Consider the following 20,526-nt stretch of genomic DNA (forward strand, 5'->3'; position numbering starts at 1 on the left):
TCATAAACACACATCTTCCTTTATGCAAGCTTGAACATGCATAACACAATCCATCAAGAAAATTTATGTGCAATCTTCAACCTATGTCGACAATCAGTGCACACTATTCAAATCTTTCATGAATATTGAAGACAAAGCAACAAGGAGAACAACTTGGCACTGACACCTCATCATGAAGTCCATGAAATTATTATCAAGTTGTGACTTGTACAAGTGTCATCACAATGGCAAATATATGTCCATGTGTTATGCCACATCATTTATGGATGCAATGATGTAATCTTCAAAAGGAAAATGAAAAAATGCAATGTGTGGAAGTCTAAGAGTCGCATGTGGAATACAAAAAGTCACATGTGGAAAAAAGAGTCTTATAGACATTCAAATGTCATTTAGGAATCCGAAAGTCTTATGGAAGTCAAAAGGTCACATTGGAAGTCTAAGAGTCGCGAGGGTAACTCAAGAATCATGGGAATATGAAAGGTCATTCCCTTTGTTATAAATACGCCCTCATAATTCAAGCAACAGGCATTTGGAGTCATAGACTTTGGAGAGCTAGCCTTGGCTTGTTATGCTTGGCATAGGAGATAAAATCATTTCTTGGAGAAGCAATAAGTGACTTAATGTTCCACTATTAGAACTAGTGCCTCACCATTAAAACTATGTACTTGGATTTTTCACCTAATTATTGAAGCTAATTGAGCCAACACACTTTCATGCATGTATCGTGAATGTTTTAAGACTATTATTTGGATGTTTTCAGTATATGTTGGCATTCTTATGTGCTAAATAAATTAACTATTTCAGTGGATTTCGTGTTTATTTTGTTGAATGTTTGTTGTATTTTCTTTCATGAATCATTGTTATCTTTTGAACTAATTTTTAGGTTAATCAACACATATTTTCATGCTCTTGTGTGCCTCACTTAGGATAGTACTATTACTTTCCTTCTAGAGACTCACTCTTGTCTCCCACTTGTGAGGGTCTCCTTTTACACATTGCAATTAGTGTTTCATAGTGTCAACTTACTTACTGATTTCAAAGGATATGTGTGTAATATCTTACATTATTCATTGTAACCAACACAAAACTTAAGTTATGGTAGCTAGGCCAATATTTTGGATGGGGCTCCTACTCCAAACAGTGTGAGCTCTAATTGGGACTTCACATCAGGGAGACACCCTATATGTTGGCGTTATCCAACACCGTCAATAGGTTCCTAATACAATAAAATTCAACCTAACATATTGATCTTAGTCACAATGACACAAACATATTATTCCCAATCAAATCATTTCATCATTGACAATTATTTAGAACCTACTTGGGCTCTTATCATAGGATAATGACCCAACTGAGAAAATACAAAAATATAAATGCCTTGGATATTTTCCATAACTCTACCATAGATTAATGCTTCATAATAACAAATAAATAATTTCCGGATGATGGAGCATATGGCAGATGAGGATCTCAGGGTTTTGTCTCTTGGTCGCGGCCACATTCTGCAAGTGCTTAAGCTACAGAAGTGTTGAGGGTTTTCCACGCGCGGGCTCCTCGAAGAGGCACGCTCCTGCAGGAGTGAGCTGGTAGCCGGAGAGAAGAAGGCATAGAAAGGGAATCTCGTTCTGCAGCAGCAACAATAGGCAGTGGGGTTACAACGAACGCTTCAATTCACGCCCACAGAGATTATTTCAGCGTATCCTGCTCTCTCTCATGACGGATATCCTGCAATGTCTCTCTTGCTGATGCCGTCTACAACACAACAGTGCCCAGATCCACCACAGATACCATTGTAGCACTCTTACCGCAAGCAGATTTGGCCACGCATCGGTCAGATCTAGAGTCCTATTTATTTTTTGGCACATTTTCAGAAGCAAACCACAGTCTATTAACAATTTCGCCCCTCCAACAAGCGGATCTACACCTGTACGGGCTGGATCTAGTGATAGGCATACATCTGGACATTTTTCCTAGAAGGGCTTCAAGATTTGGCGATGAGAAAACTCCACCTCTCTCCTCACAGGTTGAAGAAAAGAATGGCATAGGGCATCCATATAAATCTAAGATTTCTGGTCATGACAACCCAACAATGCTGCTTCAAGGAGACAGAATCACACAGCCTAGATCTATTAGATCCAACACCCCATTTAGCAGATCTAGCATTGTCAAGGCCAGATCTACCCCCCACAGACCCAGATATGATATAAATAGTCATTAAAAAATTGCAAGGAAGGATTGTCTGCATGCGAATCTGGAAGGGGAGGATGATAGAGGAACTGAAGTATGAAATCCAAACTCTTACAAGTATCATTGCAAGTATTCAAATTTTTCTATATGCAGGGAAAATTATGCAGGATAATTACACTATACAGGACTATGGAATTGCCACAGATTCAACCATCAACCAAAATTTGAGATTAAGAGGAGGATGTTTTGGATCTAGCTCAAAGGGAAAGGTTTCTTTTAAAGATGTTGTCAAAGGGAAGGGAGAAGCCAACACCCCAGCACCACCACCAAATCTACCTGGACCTTACATAGTGGAGCAAAAATCACAGATCCCAGCCTTGACAGCCTCTCTGCCTGAGGTAAATGAGCTTTGTGCAGATTTCTATACTAAGGCTGTCATATATATATTCAATGGTTTTTGTCCCAAATCAGATGTATTACATCAATGGATCTATACCACATGGACTACAAATTGTGATACCCATCTGTGCTCTAAGGGGTTTTTTATTGTCTAATTCGACACAATCAAAGACAAGGAATATGCACTCAATGAGGGACCATGGTTCTGGGGCAATGTAGGCTTTTCATGGTCCCTTGGTTCCCAAGATTTTATGCCAATACTATGATGATATCTAAACTACCTATTTGGGTCAGGTTACACAATCTCCCATTACATTTATGGAATCCTAAAGTATTAGAAGGAATGGGGAATGCACTAGGCAAATTTCTCAAGACAGATGCAGAAAGAGTATCAAGAGGCATATTCACTTTCGCCAGAATATGCGTTGAGGTAGATCTTAGTCAAGGATTACCTGACATCATTAATATGATCCATAACAATACACAGTGGAATCAGCCACTAGATTATGAAAATACAACATTTCGATGTCGTGGTTGTCAACAAATAGGTCACCTTCTCAGCACCTGCCCACATGCTAAAAAAGACACCAAAAGAAATAAGAAACCATCACAAAAACCAAAAGGTTGGCAACACACAGAACATCCACATGAAACAACAGAAGAAGAGGAGACAACAAAGAACACTGCAGACAATATGGAGCAGACTGTACAGATTAATCCACAGAAGGATAACACAGAGCACAACTCAGCATTAATTCAACGATCTAACAATCCTACGCAGCAGTACGAGCAACACACAACAGAAGTCAGTGGAAACAAATGATTACATGGTTCAGAAGGATCTCACTCTGACAAAGAAGGATAAGCTAATATCAAAGAGAATCAAATGTCTATTGTAACATCCAGTCCCAACACTGGTGATTGGCAAAAAGTGGAAAAAAATAAAGGTAGGAAAGAATAGATTACTATTTTATGGATTCCAAGAAATCAGAAAATGATATTATTGCATATGCTTTTTAGCATCTACAACATGTAATTTTGTTCATTTTTGATGAATAAAATTACGATTTTTCCATGGGCAAAAAAACTCTACCATAGATTAATGATCGATCTCCTTGGATGGATCTCCAGGCTCTCTCCTGTACTTCCTCATACCTATCACTCTAAAGTATCACACTCCTCCTCCTGAGGTTAGTGCCACTGTATAGTGTGTCTTCTCCCTATCCATAGATTTTCTTGTATAACTTTACTTTGAGCTTAATCCCTAACCCTAACCCAAATCGCAAAGTGATTAATTATCGATATTAGATCTCGCCTCACTTGAGATCAATGACGGAGGTTAAAATGAAATCACTGAAGTAAATTACTTTACTTTCCTAATTTTCTTTTAGCTCAATAAGCCAACATAATACTTATGTTTTTTTTCTAAGTTACAAAGAAATCTTTCTCACAATTGAGCAAGTGTTCTAAGGAGAATGTGGGCAACTTCTACACACCTAGACACAAGGCATGTGTAAAGTACCTACCCAATCTGCAAAAATCAACAATAATATTATAAAAAGTGCACAAGATATGATGTAAACTAAATTCTATTAATAAATCAATAGTGAAAAACATTGCAATGTATATAGAAATAAATAATGGATAGAATGGTGGTAGTTTCCCTCTAAAAGGAGATGCAACTTGTATACTCCTTTGAAAAATACCCATAACAAGAGGATGTAACTACATTTTATCATTATGACAAAAACTTAAAAAAAATATACCACTAATATCCCTAAACTATAATAGTGTTGATGTGGCAAAAGGTATGTGAGCTTGAAGAATCGACATTCTAGCCATTTTGTATTGTTACAACATTGTAGCATTTTTAACAATAATTACATTCATAATAGAATTTTATTTTCTTTGTAGTACTTTTCTAGGAATGTTGTATTTGTATGTATTTTTAACCATAATTTCGTTCATAATATAATTTAGTTTTCTTTGTAACACTTTTCTTGCAATGTTGTATTTGTATGCTTTATTTGAAATACTTTTTATTTTGTTTCATTTTCAATCCATTATGGTCCATTTGGGAAAAAATGAAAAATGAATTCAAGAAATCATGACTTAAAACTAACATTATTAGGACCACTCTTTAGATGACCTTAGATGACCACCTAGATTAGTCATGTTGAAGAACTAGGTAATTGATCTATAAACAACCATGGATATTTTACTAGAGTAGTTCATCACAATAGATCTTCTGGTGTATTTAATTCTTTTATTATGCAACTTTATTTCCTTAGATCTCAGATATATTACCATTAGCTTATTTCTCAAGTTTATAAAAGTAATTGAAATATGAAAATGAAAGAACAAGAAATTGAACACACCATCCAATAAATCAATACAAGATATATCCTAAGAAACCAAATACAAGAGAAAAACTAGGTAAAATGTGTGAGCTATACTCTCTCTTTTCTTCATTTATGAAAAATGCAAATACAAAGAAAGGGGCACTCACTATGGTGTTTCATATGACATTATGGCCTGAAAGGCTACTATAAAATCTTCTTCCTCCTCTATGATGCTCTCAAATCCTACTCCTAGATGCTCTACTCAAATATGGTATAAGTACAATGATAAAGGATTGAAACCCCTCTCTTCCTAGTTCCATATTATTTAACATGCCTTGATAAGAATCTAAGGTTATGGTTTTGGCATTCTTCAACCCTCAATTAGTGTTATGTTTTGGACATTCTAGACCTTTATTGAAATTCCAAACATGGCTAGCCCCACTCGTGTGAGTAAAGGAGGCTGACATAGCATCCATTCAATACCATGGTAGTTAACAAGGTAGACTAACTTGTGAGAGGCATTAACTTCCACATATGAACTCCAATGAAGGTGGTTTTACACCACTAGAAATTTCTCGATTGTAGAATAGTATCAAGGGGTTGTTAGCAATGGCCACTATGTTTGGGCCCCAAAAATTTGTGTTTGATGCGTTTGGCTCTACAAGGTTCCAAACCATAAATATTCAATCTAAAAATTTCCATAAAAATGGGCCTTGCAAGTCAATTCCCCCAAATTTTCCATCGATAAAGTACCAAGATAGATGAAAAATTATATAACAACCCATTCTTTGTCTTACTTCCCCATTTAGGGAGGATTTTGGTAACCAAAATATTTTACTAAATGAAATGAAGGAAAATTTTCTTTACCATCTATTTAGAGTATTATTTTTCCTTGCTTAGACATTTTTTCTTCAACCCAATCTACTAGAGGTCATGCTACATTTATTTGGTAATTCTATACTTCTTTTGCAAAATTTCAACTTTTTCCGTCTCTTACATAAACTTCAAGTGTTAAGTCTTGTATGGTAGGTAAGACTTTCTCCTTAGTTTCTTGATCTAATCTGGAAGGCTAGTGGTGTTTCAATTTTCCCACATTCACTACTAAGTTAATGTTCATATATATGCCCACCTAGGAGAAAAATTAGATTGACAATAGTTGTGATATGAAGTCTTTGTGAAGTGTGTAGTTAGAGGTTCAAATCCCACCTGAAATCCTTCTAAGTTATGTGTGGGGAAATGCATAGGTTCACCGAGAAGTTTAGTTCTAGTGGTCAAAATCGACCTCATGTCACGGGAGTACAAGTCCACCCAATTGTTGATTCCTCTAGAAAAAAATGTATTTGAAGGGAATGTTAAGTTTTTTGCTTTTTTGTTTTTTTTCAACTTGGTTCACAGTCAGTAAGTGGTCGCGACATCCATAGGTAATAATCTGGGTAGGTCCACAAGAAGGGATCTACCCGTTGACTTATCTGGTCGGGCCTAACCCCAAGGACGTAGGGCATCGAGGAGATTTGACCCCGTGACTTCCCAATTGGCAACATACTTAGCAACGGGAACTCAGTCAATTGAGCTATCCCTTGGGGCTTGAGGGAATGTTGATCTTATTTACCAATTTAACTTCATTTATTTGGGATGACCTGCTCTTCTAGAAGGTTTTATGTGCATGTGCCATGTTTCAATTATAGCATAACTTAGTCTCCTTCATGTTGTGCATTACAAGTCACTTTTTGTAATTTTCTTGGGCTAAATTTAGGGATATTAGAAAATAATAAAGAAAGAAAAAGATATAGAAACCTCGTTTATAAATATAAACACTCCACTCATTCTAAATGGTTGTTTTTGTTGGAAATCAATTGAAACTCCACTCATTCAAAATAATTGTCCTGGTTGGATATAAAATGAAAATACAATTCATTAAAGATCCAAGTATTAGAGTTTTTGGTTTAATTTTTTGATGTAAATCCTTGGTGCTCTCTATTTCTTGGTTTATTTCTGGGTGCACTAAGGAAGACATTATAGAGTTTCATTTCTTCCTTTGTTAGTTTGCTAATCTTTTATTTTAATTTATGCAAAATTTTAGGTTATTAAATTATATCATTTATTTTCTTATTATTTTGAAAACCATTTATCTATTTTGTGATGGTTTGGTTAATATGTGGGAGGTTTTAATCCCCACACTTAGGTTCCACTTTCAACCCCTCTCCATGAGATTTGAACTTATAATTTGAAGGAGACTAAAAGTCATACAAACCAATTAATCTACACCTTAAACTTCATACAAACTAACTCATCTATATCTATTTCAAAATTCAGAAAAATCCAAAATAATCTTCACATGATTTGTCAATTTTTTAATACCAATTCACTAATAGCTATATTAAAAGGAAAATATTAAACACTAAAGATACGAAATTATAATAACAAACTATATCATTAGATTTCCAACGTACGATTTGATGAAATATTAGTAAACAACAATAATGATTGGACTTTTACTTTCGTTGTCCACAACATATTTTTTACTGTGTAAAACAACATTTCTGCAAGCCAACGATTTGGTCGTTTCGTTTTGACAACAGTACCTAAGTACTTACTATTTAGTGATCACTGGTAATCCATGTACTTCAACATTTCTCTTTTTATTTCAATATTGTTGTCAGTGATAACCCATGTGCATGTCAATTGATACATTTTGTCATATTGTCATCTTTTGAATATGGACCATTGGAATCGTGCTGAGGCCAACATAATGTCGAATATGACGGAAAGCCTTATTTCCAACCCTATTGTATAGTAAATGCGTCTTGACACCCTATTGCATAGTAAATATGGCCTGACATGGGGTCGATATAACACGATATAATATGTCGCTATTTTTTTCTCTCTTATCATCTTTTTTCTCTCTCATCATCGTGCGGCTATATAAGCCCATGTCAGACCGCATTTACTATGCAATAGGGTGCCCATGTCAGACCGCATTTACTATGCAATAGGGTTGGAAATAAAGCTTTCCGAATATGACAGGTGAGAAAGATGATATCTTTGATCCATGATATCTCTGCAGGATCATGATTGATAAACTATTTGGTTGATCGATGATTTTATTGGACATTAGTATTTGTAATAAAACGATCATCCATCTTTCTGCAAAACCGATTCTGCAGAGTGTGTAAGGCTTTTATTGATCCACATCTTTTATATCTACCAAACCAGAAAGAGGTAATATAGCCAAACTAATTGGTGTAATCAAAACGATGCATGCTGCCCAGATTTTTTACGCACTTACAGAGACAGTACAAAAAGTCGTATACGTCTTTTATATCTACCAAACAAGAAAGATTTAATATAGTCAAACAGCCCATGATTGTACTTGATGTAATCAAAATGATGCATGCTGTCCAGAATTTTTTTATGCACTTACAGAGACAGTACAAAAATAGTATACGTCTTTTATATCTACCACACAAGAAAGAGGTAATATAGTCAAATAACCTATTCTTGTAATTGATGTAATCGATGTAAATAATGCATGCTGTCCAGATTTTTTATCTACTTATAGAGACCGTACAAATAATCGATGTAAATAATGCATGCTGTCCAGATTTTTTATCTACTTATAGAGACCGTACAAAAAATAGTATAGATCAGAAAAACATAGAATTTAAAAATCTTTTATCAGGGTGAAATGACATGTTATGCAGAACTGCTGCCCAGATTTTTTTATGCATTTAAAGAGACATTACAAAAAAGAGTACTGATCAGACAAACTTAGAATTTAAAAATCTTTTATCAGGGTGAAATGACATGTTAGGTAGAACAGCTGTTGTGACTTCAAGAAAATCTTTTATCAGGGTGAAATGACAGGTCAGGTAGAACAGCTGTTGTGACTTCTAGACTGGGAGAAATATTAGTCATTCTCAGCAGGAAAAATGTACTTTTTTTTATTAGTAATAAATAACAAAAAAATAATTATTTTCAAGTGGAAAAATAGAAAAAAGGTAATTTATTGATGAATAAGATGTACATACATTGTTTGCTGGCAGTTCCTATTTCCACCTCCATAGCAAAGTTAATGCTATGGAGGTACACCCTCTGACAGCGGCAGACATCCTCCTCGACGTCATGGGGCCCTTCCATGTTCGACCATGCATCATAGCGTCATTCTCAGCAGGAAAAATGTACTTTTTTTTATTAGTAATAAATAACAAAAAAATAATTATTTTCAAGTGGAAAAATAGAAAAAAGGTAATTTATTGATGAATAAGTTGTACATACATTGTTTGCTGGCAGTTCCTATTTCCACCTCCATAGCAAAGTTAATGCTATGGAGGTACACCCTCTGACAGCGGCAGACATCCTCCTCGACGTCATGGGGCCCTTCCATGTTCGACCATGCATCATAGCATGCATCCGTCTCCGGCGATTACAGGGCACGCAGCTCCGGCGACTCTGCCGTCTGCCGTGCTCCTGCCCATCGACGACCCTGCCCGCCTCCCCTTTGCCCTCCACTCTGGCGTGCAAGCACTTAATATGATGACTGATTACGATGCGATTCAGACAAATCTGCCGACCCGTTTACACGTATAACCTGACTGATGCTTATCTCAAACATTTGAACAGGGTTTCCATATTTAAACACAGTTGTAGTAAGCTATGTTCCCAATTTGATTAAAAAACAATTCTTTAAATTATACAAATAAAAAATGCGAAATTTGTGTACGTTTGTACAGCTCCGTATCATGTTGTATGCTAATTTTTGGAATGTCACAAAAGTCAAAAAAATTGAAATATGTGAATTTTTGGAATTTTACACCATTTAAAAAATTGAAATACGATATTTGAATGGAGGTTCATCACATAAAAATAATTTCATATTTCACTTTTTTTCCTTGTGTTTTTTAATAGATTATCAATTATTTTTTTCAAAAAATTAGTTTTTTATTTAATATTATTTGGTTTATGATTTAGGAAACAGTTGTTAGTTAAAAATGTTATAGTCTAACTGCTATATGTTTAGAGATTTTGTGGACAGTTTTTTATTAAATTGGTTATAAATTTAATAGAAATTTGTGAAATTTTCAAAGTGTTAAATTTATAAATATAAATAAAATTACATTTTAAATAATAAAAAATCAAAATTTTATTAAAAATTGTTTTGTTTAAACATTTCAATCCATAATAATTAGACAACTTAAAAATAATCTTGCATCACATCAATTTTTAATATTTGTGATTTTCTTTTTGTAGTCATGAAATTTCTAGCAAGGGAACTCTAACTAATATTTTATTACTAATTATTTTATATTTTGTAAATTAATAATTAATATGATTATTTTTTTATTTTTTGTAAGACTATATCTTTATTATGTCTAATTTTTTATTACTATACTAATTATTTTATATTTTGTAAATTAATAAATAATATGATTATTTCTTTTTGTAAGTTTGGTAAGACTATATCTTTATCATGTCCAACTTCTCACTGGAGTAGCACAATATTTAAACCCAAGACTTTCGGTTGGTGAGACTTGCAGTGACAATATTTAAACCCAAGACTTTCGGTTGGTGAGACTTGCAGTGACCTCTGAGGCTTCTCTCCCAGCTTTTTGAATATAGGAATAAATCTTAAATCAAACTAAATAATTCGTTTCTTTAAGTCTGATAGATCAAAATTTGACCTCATTATGAATATTTATTAAAACAATAATATTTTTTATTTTTCTAAATTTTAATTATATAATTTTAAATTATAATTGATAAATTAAAAATATAAATATTCAAAAACATTCCTACTTTTATAAAGTTGTATTTAGAATATTGTATATTTATGTGTTTTTCCATCCCGGCAATAATTAATAAATTGTAAGTTAAAATAAATTTATATTAAGTTTATTAATAACATGCATATATTCTAACTTAATTTGGATTGATGTCAATTTAATATTGGACATTTTAAAATTTCGGTCACCCAATTTATTTTTATTTTTTAAAACTATTAAAAAAAAAGAAAAACCATAATTTTATTACGTACAATAACAATACATGCATATCTGCGTAGGCAAGTCCTATTTCCACCTCTATAGCAAAGTTAATGCTATAGAGGTACCCCTCTGACAGCCTCATAGAGCATCATCGACCATACATCATCGGACCATGCATCGTAAACTTTATCTGTCTCCGGCATCCGGCTCCGGCTGCCCATCGAAACCCCCGGCGACCCTGCCCGCAGCCACCCGCAGCCTCCCGTCAGATCGTATTTGTTGCGACAACAGTCCCTCTATTTCAAATTTCAGATTTGAGTTTTGAGCGGGATGCACCTTTGTACACGATACATATACGATTGAATTTTGAAAACCCTCCAAACTTTGAAATTTGAATTTCAATGCGCGCTCAAATTTTTGGAATGAACTGATGACAGAACCATTGTTGGGTTTCCACCATGGTTTTCGTGTTACATTCGCCCAGCGCTGACGTTTCATGAAGTTTGTGGTGAAAGTATCAAAACGTTTCTGAACGAATGCCTCCGCCTCCTCCTCCTGGTTTGAGGTCCCAATCCCCGCCGTGGATGAACGGGGTCGAGGACTGCGTATATCAGCGTAATGACCTGCTTATCATGTTGTGATAATTAGCGTATCCTAATTACAAATAGCATATAGCTTGCATATCCTTTGGGAACTCGCGTATCTGGTGGTAACTCGCCGATATCAACCGATAACCCATATTCTCGTATTTGGCAATAAGTCGCGTGTATCAAGGAATCCCATATTCGCTAATGATAATAAATCGCATACGCAGCAGTGTAATGAGCATATTTGGCTTATCAAAACTCGCATATCTGACAGTGGTAATCTGCAAAGACGGCGAGGGCAGAATAGTGGCGCCGCGGCAATGATCTGCGGAAGAGGCCGCCCCTGCACACCCTATGGTGGCCGGTTGGAACGAGAATGGGCGGCGATTCAAAGGCTAGAGTAGTATCTTCTGATAATAATGTGTAATGAGCATATTTGGCTTATCAAAACTCGCATATCTGACACTGGTAATCTGCAAAGACGACGAGGGCAGAATAGTGGCGCCGCGGCAATGATCTGCGGAAGAGGCCACCCCTGCACCCCCTATGGTGGCCGGTTGGAACGAGAATGGGCGGCGATTCAAAGGCTAGAGTAGTATCTTCTGATAATAATGTTTGGGCCTCGTGGCCATCGACTTCCCGTTTGTGAATAATGTTTGTGTTTATTATGACTTCCCGTTTGTGAATATCTGACAAATTTTAAATGTTTGTGTTTATTATGACTTTGTCTAATTTATGTGGGGGAGGAGAACGCGGACTAAGCAATTTTGGCTATCACCTGGCTACTAGACAGCCCTGGGCCTGGCTATTAGATTAACAGTGAATACTATCCTATTAAATATTACATTCTTATTTGGTTGTACATTTAACTTTGAGTTTACGCCTAATGGCGTTTCTTTGTCAAATCCGGTGCTTGAGTCTTCATAACAGCATCGAGGAAATGTTCTGGTCGGTGTATCGTTAGTTTAAAAAATCATCCTTCCGCCTTTAATTTTTAACTCTTTAGCGCATTTCCTCTTCAATCCTCGGGAAATAGAGGGCGGATAAGAGCATTTTTCGGTCTATGATAAAAACCCTCTGCACTCAACGGACCGACAAAATTAAACCTGATATAAAACGCTCAAAATCACACCTAGAAGTTTTAAAATGATGTCTGCTTCTTGCTGTGCACTTGTAAGTTGCAGAGTTTTAAAATTATATATATTTATTTATTTCGTGCACATGTAAGTTTCAGACAAGATGCATAGAGCACCAATGAGAGAGATTATTAATAGGGTTTCAGTTTGAAAAGCCCTTCGCACATGTACAACGTTCAAAATCAAACCTAAAAGTTCTAAAATTATATCTCCTTATTGCTGTGCACATGTAAGTTGCAGAGTTTTAAAACTATATATATTTATTTATTGATGTAAGTTGCAGACAAGATGCATAGAGAACCAATGTGAGTGATTATTAATAGGGTTTCAGTTTAATAATTTATTAGATAATTATTCACGGTTTCATTTATGTTGATAGCCGTCTATCTCAACTTTGGTATGAGGTTTAAGGTTTTAATGATTTATTTGGAAATAAATTATCAGTTAAATTTTTAATTATAAGTATTGTTGTCTGTGTAAATATGGTAGCAAAATTATTCATCCAGTGTGTTTTTTTTCAAAAATATATATTTGAAATGTTAATTATTTTATGTGGTATATGATTAAGTATATTTATTTATACCTATAATATTTATATATTAAATTTTAAAAATGTTTTTTTAATGTAAAATTAAGTTAAATTTTTTCTATGTTTTGCAATGTAATGTAAGAATTAATTGTATTTTCAAAGATTTTATCAAAACTGATTGGTATATTAGGATTGGTATACGGGAGTTCATATGATTTGTTTTTTTGGATTTGGATTTTATTTAGCTTGTGCCAAAAATGAGAAGAAATTTATTTAAAAAGTTCAAACAGAGTTATGTTTTAATAATTTTATTTAAAAATATGAAAAATAAAAAGCTTTAAGAATTATTATATTTTATTTTTACCAAACAGTCATTATAATGAATAATTAGTACCATATAGTATAGTTAGGCTAAGTTTTCAAATATGCATATATTTTAATTATTTTATTTCAAAATAAGAGACTTTAATATTTTTTTATTTTAATTTTGATGAAAGCATTAACCCTTTTGTTGGGGATTAGGAATTCCAACTAATAATTATTATGTCGTTTAGACTCTTCTTGAAGGCCTAATGATAGCTAGTGAAAAGCCTATCCCTAGCTTATTTTTCATAGAAGACCTTAAATCTTGGTCAAGAAAACATCCCCAAAGATATGATTTTAAAGTGTATCCACTAGAAAACTATGAGAACATTGAGTAAATTCAAATCTTATGAGATCAAATAGTCTAGGACAACATGGTCAATTAGCTAATTTTTTGTCTAACTCAAGTGAATAATTAGCATAAGGATTATTTAGGATTAATTATAATGAGCAATTGAGACCCATTCCATATTCCAATGAACAATAAACTCTTCATTAAATAAGAATTAGCGAATTGGTGCCAAATGCCACATTGGAGGAGCTTTAGTCATGCAACCATAGTATTTAGAGTTTTGGGAGTTTGAAGGCCTCTAGTTATTAGTATATATGGCAATATCTCTTTCACACAATCTCACCGCAAAGAGCATGTCAAGGTTTGTCTCTCATAGTAACAATGAGGTCATACTTGGGTGGATATCAATCATATGTAATCAATTCAAAGAAAGTTGGGCTCCTTGTACGATTGCATGCCAATTATGAATGAGGGACATTGCTTGCAGGGTTGGACCATCAAATGTAGGATAAAATGCTTAATATTCCCATTGAATTCGACACTCTATACATGGAATGCAACCAAACATTTTTCCTCTCTTCCAATTATTTATTAAAAGTGAGTATGAAATTTATGAAAAGGAGAAGTTTCAGTTTGTCACAAATTTTTATTTAATTATGAAATTTATGTAATTATAAATTTTAAATTTTTATTGGGGGGAGAAGAGATGGAGGGGTAATTCATTGCCTCCAAGAACAAGAGGATCACAAATTTCAGTGGGGTCTAGGATCTGCGAAAGAAAAGGAGTTTAAAAACTTAGGATCCTAGGGGATTCAATGTTGGTAACAAGACAAATCTCTAAACCAATGCTAGGAAATTCACCATGTCTTCCCTCAATTGTTCAGGGAATGGAATTGCTATCTTTGAAATTTGAAATTTTTTCTCTACATCACATCCTTAGATCTCTAAACATGAGGTAGATTTCCTAGCCAAGTGGGGTGTCCAATTAGAACAAGCAATAATTTTGGTTGATGATGTGTGATCTATCGTGCCAATATAGTAATTAACATCAATAAATAAATAAAAATTTGATATTGAATTAATCGACCCCAATGTCAGTTGAATTAAGGAGAATTAACAACAAGATAAAGTTTGAAAAACACAATCCCACATTGGATGATGGGAATGGTTGAATTAAGGAGAATTAACAACAAGGGATAGTTGGAAGCACACAATCCCACAGTGAATGATGCAGAAGGATAGATGGAAGACTGGAAAATCTTACCCATGTTACAATCCATGCACAACAATCATCACATCTAGAGATAATAAGAAGGAGGTGGGTTAGACTTACATTCACATAGATATTCCGTTCTATAGAAAATGTGGGGTTCAGATCTAGTTGAGGAGAGTCAATTTAATGCCACAATGTATTCCCTATGGGTGAGGATCGCTTCTCTAATGTTTGAGGTGTTGGAGAATTTAATGTTATAAATGAAAGGAAATGGATCTTGAGAAGAGAAGAACCCATAAATTTGGAAAGCCAAAGACATTAATCGGCACATTAGCTTACACTTGGTTGGAACCCTTCTCTAGAGAATTGGATTCTACCAATGATGGGGAGAAACTATGCTAGTAGGAATTTCAAGAGCTCGAAGACTGTTGTGAGAAAAAACTTCAAAAACTTGATGGGAATATCTGAATTGCTAAGAAGGAGAATGGAAGTTTTAGAAAGAGGGATGACCTAGCCTAACCGGTTGATTACAAATGGGTATGGATGCATGCAAAGATGGAACTTTATCTCATTCACATGGAGATAGAGTTGCTACTAAGGATGAAGGAGACTGCCTGGAGCTAAGAGGAAGAAAGAAATTAGGACTCCCTGGGACCCACCTTGTCTTTGAAAGATATGATCAATGCAGGTGTGGCACACAATGAAGGAGGAGCACACAACAAGCAGGAAGAAACTATGGACAAGTGAGACCCTAGCCCTTCAAGGGAGAATTAATAAATAATGTAGTATGCTATGTAAATTTGAAAACTTTTTGGGGAAATTCTGTAAAATTTATGGGCATTTTCATTGTAATATTGTAGAGCAGAAGACCTACGACACTAAAAAAGTTAAGTTGTGGCTCTACTAGAGTTTTGGACCCACTGATGTTACTATTGAATAGTTATAAAATTTTAGATAATTTTGAAAATTATATGATTTAAAAGATTGACTTTTTCATTCATTAAATCCTTTCATATTTTAAGTCATTTTCAAATTAGAAAACGTTTTATGACATTTTGTCATTAAAGTTATGAGGAAATTTTAATCCTTTAAATATTTTAATTTAAGTGAAAGATATATATATATATATATATATATATATATATATCTTTTTTTAAGCTTGGTAGGTCCTCTTTTTTCCATTCATTTATAAGCAAATTTACACCACATAGATTGGCTAGGTGGCCTCAAATTTCCCATTGGGAAACCAAGTCTGTTGGCCACCTATCCGTGTTGTATGCCATTTAAAAACAAAAAAGTTTTAGACTTTCTATCCAAGCTATATAAGCCTCTGTTTCATGACCATATTCTAGATTTCTACCTATACATATTCTTGCATAAGGAAAAGTAGAAGTTATCTGCATATAAAACAAAATTAGACAGGGGAGATTATCTAATCATTATGTTACTTCGAGGCTAATTCCATCGGTGCAGGGTATTTGACATTCGATCCAGGCATCTCAAATAGTTCCAAGATACATGGAATGTGCCTCTCAATTCTACCCAGCCTGATATCTTGCTTATGGAGTTGAAACTGAACTTTCTGAAATTCTTGTTTGTAGCTCAGCATGTCTTGGATAGTAACAACCATGCTCACTGAAATAAGTGGCGGCAGCGGAATAAGAATAGAAGGGGCCTTGAGCACCTTGGTTGGGCCCTACGGAAGATGTGTGCATATACGGAAGATGTGTGCATATACGGAAACTGGGCATATACGGAAACTGGGCATATACGGAAGATGTGCGCATATATGGAAACTGGGCATATACGGAAGATGTGCGCATATACAGAAGCTGGGCATATACGGAAGATGTGCGCATATACGGAAGATGTGTGCATATACGGAAACTGGGCATATACGGAAGATGTGGGCATATACGGAAACTGGGCATATACGGAAGATGTGGGCATATACTGAAACTGGGCATATACGGAAGATGTACGCATATACGGAAGATGTGCGCATATACGGAAGATGTGTGCATATACGGAAACTGGACATATACGGAAGATGTGTGCATATACGGAAACTTGGCATATACGGAAGATGTGCGCATATACAGAAACTGGGCATATACGGAAGATGTGCGCATATACGGAAACTGGGCATATACAGAAGATGTGTGCATATACGGAAGATGTGCGCATATACGGAAACTGGGCATATACGGAAGATGTGTGCATATACGGAAGATGTGCGCATATACGGAAACTGGGCATATACGGAAGATGTGCGCATATACGGAAACTGGGCATATACGGAAGATGTGCGCATATACGGAAACTGGGCATATACGAAAGATGTGCGCATATACAGAAACTGGGCATATACGGAAGATGTGTGCATATACGGACGATGTGTGCATATACGGAAACTGGGCATATACGGAAGATGTGGGCATATACGGAAACTGGGCATATACGGAAGATGTGCGCATATACGGAAACTGGGCATATACGGAAGATGTGTGCATATACGGAAACTGGGCATATACGGAAGATGTGCGCATATACGGAAGATGTGTGCATATACGGAAACTGGGCATATACGGAAGATGTGCGCATATACGGAAACTGGGTATATACGGAAGATGTGTGCATATACGAAAGATGTGGGCATATACGAAAGATGTGCGCATATACGGAAACTGGGCATATACGGAAGATGTGCGCATATACAGAAACTGGGCATATACGGAAGATGTGCGCATATACGGAAGATGTGTGCATATACGGAAACTGGGCATATACGGAAGATGTGGGCATATACAGAAGATGTGCGCATATACGGAAACTGGGCATATACGGAAGATGTGCGCATATACGGAAACTGGGCATATACGGAAGATGTGCGCATATACGGAAGATGTGTGCATATACGGAAACTGGGCATATACGGAAGATGTGCGCATATAAGGAAACTTGGCATATACGGAAGATGTGCGCATATACGGAAACTGGGCATATACGGAAGATGTGCGCATATACGGAAACTGGGCATATACGGAAGATGTGTGCATATACGGAAGATGTGCGCATATACAGAAACTGGGCATATACGGAAGATGTGCGCATATACGGAAACTGTGCATATACGGAAGATGTGCGCATATACGGAAACTGGGCATATACGGAAGATGTGCGCATATACGGAAACTGGGCATATACGGAAGATGTGCGCATATACAGAAACTGGGCATATACGGAAGATGTGTGCATATACGGAAGATGTGTGCATATACGGAAACTGGGCATATACGGAAGATGTGGGCATATAAACTGGGCATATACGGAAGATGTGCGCATATACGGAAAGTGGGCATATACGGAAGATGTGCGCATATACAGAAACTGGGCATATACGGAAGATGTGCGCATATACGGAAGATGTGTGCATATACGGAAACTGAGCATATACGAAAGATGTGGGCATATACGGAAACTGGGCATATACAGAAGATGTGCGCATATACGGAAACTGGGCATATACGGAAGATGTGCGCATATACGGAAACTGGGCATATACGGAAGATGTGTGCATATACGGAAGATGTGCACATATACGGAAACTTGGCATATACGGAAGATGTGCGCATATACGGAAACTGGGCATATACGGAAGATGTGCGCATATACGGAAACTGGGCATATACGGAAGATGTGTGCATATACGGAAGATGTGCGCATATACGGAAACTGGGCATATACGGAAGATGTGTGCATATACGGAAGATGTGCGCATATACGGAAGATGTGCGCATATACGGAAACTGGGCATATACGGAAGATGTGCGCATATACAGAAACTGGGCATATACGGAAGATGTGTGCATATACGGAAACTGGGCATATACGGAAGATGTGGGCATATACGGAAACTGGGCATATACGGAAGATGTGCGCATATACGGAAACTGGGCATATACGGAAGATGTGCGCATATACGGAAACTGGGCATATACGGAAGATGTGCGCATATACGGAAGATGTGTGCATATACGGAAACTGGGCATATACGGAAGATGTGCGCATATACGGAAGATGTGCGCATATACGGAAACTGGGCATATACGGAAGATGTGTGCATATACGGAAACTGGGCATATACGGAAGATGTGCGCATATACGGAAACTGGGCATATACGGAAGATGTGCGCATATACGAAAACTGGGCATATACGGAAGATGTGCGCATATACGGAAACTGGGCATATACGGAAGATGTGTACGGAAACTGGGCATATACGGAAGATGTGCGCATATACGGAAACTGGGCATATACGGAAGATGTGTGCATATACGGAAACTGGCCATATACGGAAGATGTGCGCATATACGGAAGATGTGTGCATATACGGAAACTGTGCATATACGGAAGATGTGCGCATATACGGAAACTGGGCATATACGGAAGATGTGCGCATATACGGAAACTGGGCATATACGGAAGATGTGCGCATATACGGAAACTGGGCATATACGGAAGATGTGCGCATATACGGAAACTGTGCATATACAGAAGATGTGTGCATATACGGAAACTGGCCATATACGGAAGATGTGCGCATATACGGAAACTGGGCATATACGGAAGATGTGTGCATATACAGAAACTGGGCATATACGGAAGATGTGCGCATATACGGAAACTGTGCATATAAGGAAGATGTGCGCATATACGGAAACTGGGCATATACGGAAGATGTGCGCATATACGGAAGATGTGTGCATATACGGAAACTGGGCATATACGGAAGATGTGCGCATATACGGAAACTGGGCATATACGGAAGATGTGCGCATATACGGAAACTGGGCATATACGGAAGATGTGCGCATATACGGAAGATGTGCCAAATCCAGGTCTATGAAGCAACCTCCATCATATCTGCAATGTGCCATCCATCAAGTCTGCCATAGAAACAAGTATATACCTGTCTCATCGTCAAGGGTTTTACCTTTGGCCTCATTTATTTCCTACTCAATTTTGTCCTAAAGAAACTTACATGTCGATGCATCATATCCATCTCTATTGAAACGTATGCAATGAAGATCAGACTTTTCTCCTTGAAACTGTCTGCCACCCCTGCCTCTAAAATTTCTTCTTCCTTTACCTCTTCGGCCACCTATTCCTCTAGAAGAATCTTGAGTATGATTCTTCTCTTTATCTTCAATACACACAACTTCTTTAGAAGACTAAGGAGTTGTCTTCTTCCCAGAAACCTTCTCTCTCTCAGCAAACTTCTTTAGAACACCAGTGGTTTTGATATCATGCATAATAGATCTTACTTTTGATGCTAAAGCAAGAGGATCATCATTTTTCAATTCAAGACTGAATAATTTAATCATCAATTGGACAACTTCAAGTTGAGAGAGTGAGTCATAAAGTTCCTTCAACTTATGTAAGGCTTCAAAAGAATTTGAAAATGGTGCATTATGACGACTCACCTCTTCATTT

The sequence above is a fragment of the Pinus tabuliformis genome, chromosome 2_2, assembly GCF_031772625.1.
Source record: "Pinus tabuliformis cultivar Carrire ecotype Pingquan chromosome 2_2, CPIR1, whole genome shotgun sequence".
Lineage (NCBI taxonomy): Eukaryota > Viridiplantae > Streptophyta > Pinopsida > Pinales > Pinaceae > Pinus > Pinus tabuliformis.